The sequence below is a fragment of the Dendrobium catenatum genome, unplaced genomic scaffold (assembly GCF_001605985.2).
Source record: "Dendrobium catenatum unplaced genomic scaffold, ASM160598v2 fragScaff_scaffold_1122, whole genome shotgun sequence".
In the NCBI taxonomy this organism is placed as follows: domain Eukaryota; kingdom Viridiplantae; phylum Streptophyta; class Magnoliopsida; order Asparagales; family Orchidaceae; genus Dendrobium; species Dendrobium catenatum.
In genome coordinates, this window is record NW_021319584.1 from 1162195 (window position 1) to 1165485 (window position 3291).

Consider the following 3291-nt stretch of genomic DNA (forward strand, 5'->3'; position numbering starts at 1 on the left):
TGTTTTTTAATAATATTTGAAATTATTTTAATATAAAATTGATATTCTTATATATAGGTTTTTATATATAAAATTGATATTCTTATATATAGGTTTAAAATAAAATTTCATAGGATCTCTCAAAGTTCAAAGATTTAATAAAATATATTAAAAAAAAACATGATTAAAATCTTATTTTAAAATTGTATGTATATGCTAAATCCATGGGCATTGATAGATCCTATGGAATTTTAAATATAGGTTAAGCTTGAATGAATAGATATAATAAGGATGGTTAGTGAATAATTATCATAACTATTCACTAATCAATTTGTTAATCATTCATATTAATTTTGTATCTTGCATGCTTAGAATGCACACACCACTTAGTTTAGGCTCTCCTAGATTTAGGATTTGATTGTAATTATTTGTGATGCATTTATATATGTTAAGTCCAAGGGTTAGTAGAACTTTGATTCAAACCTACATAACTTAGTGACATAATTAACGCCAATAATTAAGGACATGGATAGAAAACTTAAGAAAATTTTAGAAATAAGGATACACCTCCTATTGACATGAAATTTGAACCTAGTAACATCCTCAGCCCATATAATTTTTTTTGTTTTACTTTTTTTAAAAGTAATTAAGCCCCATAATTAATTTACTTAATTAAGACTACAGGATTCTAGAGAGAGACTATGTGATTCTAGGGAGAGAAAAGATGTTTCCAATTTTTTTTTTGATTTGGCGATTGACAAGAATTTTCTGATGGCGGCGAATGATCGCCGATCCTCATCAGGCTTAGTTCTAAGAGGTGATCGTCTATCCATGTTTGATCCGGTGGTTGTTCAACAACATTCCCATTTTTAATAATTGTTCGCAGGCATTTGAAGGAGATTCCTCAAAGGTTTTGGCAAAATATACTATCAATGGAATTCAGATTTGCTCAAATTATAGTAAACTTCTAGCTATTTATGAAGGTGGTTTTTTAAATGTTAAATCTATTCTAGTAAATAGTAATGGAACGAAAGTGATGGTTGCTGAAGAAATGCCAAAGAAGGTGGATTTATAAATATATTAGAATTTCAAATCTGGATCTTTATCTATGAATTATCTTAAAGGAGGAGAGGCTATTGGCGATAAGGGTGAACATAATGGGGATATTTTGGATATCCCAAATCCATTAGTTCTTGGTTAGAAGGAGGTGGATGGAGATATGGAGGTGGTCCGTCATTATGTTTTGGGGGAAAGTGATTCTTCTATTCCAAATATGGAGGGAGCTGAGGAAATATTACTGAAAGATTTGATAGAAAATTACACGTAGAATGTGTAGCACAAGAAGTCCCATAAAAGGAGTACTGATTTGGATTTCAGTAACTATCTTTCGGAAGATGGTGTGGCAGTCAAGCTGTGTGAGGAGAATGTACTCTAGAACACTAAAAAGAAGTAGAATGCCTTGGTGATTAAAGTCTTCGGAGACAGCATTCCTCAGTATATTATTAATGCTGACCTAAGGAGAAAATAGTCTCAATTAGGTAAGTTTAATCTTACCTGGCATGGAAAAGATTAGAGTCTATGTGGTTTTGATGATGAGGAGTCGGTGGATTTAGTACATACGTTAAAGGGAGCATCATAGGTGTGGATAAATGGTCTCCAGCCTTCACCCCTAACTCTTTGAAGGGCTTGTCCGCTCCAATATGGATAAGAATAACCAATTTTCCATTACAGTGCTGGGATGCTACTAATGTCTGTAGAATTTCATCAAAAATTGGGAAGCCATATTTGATTTATGATAATATGTTCTAGTGGGGTAGAAGTAAGTTTGTAAGGGTTTATTTTCATATTCTCTTAGAAGAATAATTTCCTATTGGTGTTTGGGTAGAGGGGAGTTCTGGCAGGTTCTTCCAAAAAATTGAATATGAGAGGATTCCCAATATCTATTTTAATTATGGTAAACTTGGGAATGATCATATTGTTGTCCAGAGAAGGTAGCTAGAGTTGCTCAGGTGGCACTTAAGGTTGTGGATCATAATGTAAAGGAATAGGGTTTGCCTAGTCTGATCCCGGTCAATAATTTGGAAGAAGATGTGGATGGGTCATCTAAGGAGGTTGGTAATGGTTATGGGTCATAGTTACATGTAAGTTATGGGAGAAAGGTTCCAAGGGTTGATGGCTTCCGTGGGAGAAATTTTGGATGGAACAAAATAGCTAGAAATCCTAAGGATGCGGCTAAGGCTTCCTTTTTTAAAAAAGGAGTTATGGAGGTTAGTAAAGAGCGAAATGGATCAGGTGGTATAGCAAAGGAGGATTCATCTATTGCTGTCAATGGTGGTTCTAAATAGGATGTTAATATCAAGTTGAAGATATATTTTGTTGGGGAAAAGGTATCTGTTCATAATGGAGGGAATAAGTTTGTGGTTCTCAAGGAGTTGGTGGAGGAAGGTGAGATGGTTTATGATATCGTAGATGGTGGTAGTGTTCTGCCTAATGATTCAGGGGATGTGGATGATGATCCTAATGGGCTATATATTCCTAGAAAGAATGTGATGTGTTCTCCAATTGCTCATGCTCTAGACGTGAAGACCATGGGAGAGACTAAGGAAGGAAGTTTTGCTATTATTAAAGTTAAGAATGCTAAGGAGATTAAAGGACTTGGTCTTATTAATTTGGCACCTAGAGGCTGGAATATATATGGTGAGGTGAAATTAAAGGCTTCTCCTTTGTTCATTAATGGATTCAATTGTTTTTTTTGGAATTATAAAGGAGAAAGAAAGGATCAAGCTTCTCTATATCTAAATGAGGTAATTAAATATCATAATTTGTTTTTTGTGGGGTTATTGGAAACAAAAGTTTCCAATTTAAGTAGAATGGATATTAATTTCCTTATTGGAAATTATTAGGATTTCTTTCAAGTTCCTACAGATGGATTGTATGGGGAATTCTTGTGCTTTGGAAGTCTAAAGTAGCTTCTTTTTCCTTATTATTTTGCTTCTAATCAAGTGGTTATTATAAAGCTTGAGAATGTTAATAGGGGAGTTTGGAAGATAGCCACTGTTTATGGTGGAAAGGAGGTGGTTCAGAGGAGGATCATTCGGGAGAAGCTGGTAGCTTTTTCTTATATTAATCTTGCTTTAGTGGTTGGAGGGAATTTCAATTGCATATTGTCTAAACAAGATAAAAGAGGGGGTAAGAACTTTCAGTTATCTCAAGCTTCAAGAGAAATGAAGTCTTTCTTGGTAAATAAGGATCTTCATGAGGTTGGTGTTATTGGACCAAAGATTACTTGGTGTAACAACATGGTTGGTGGAG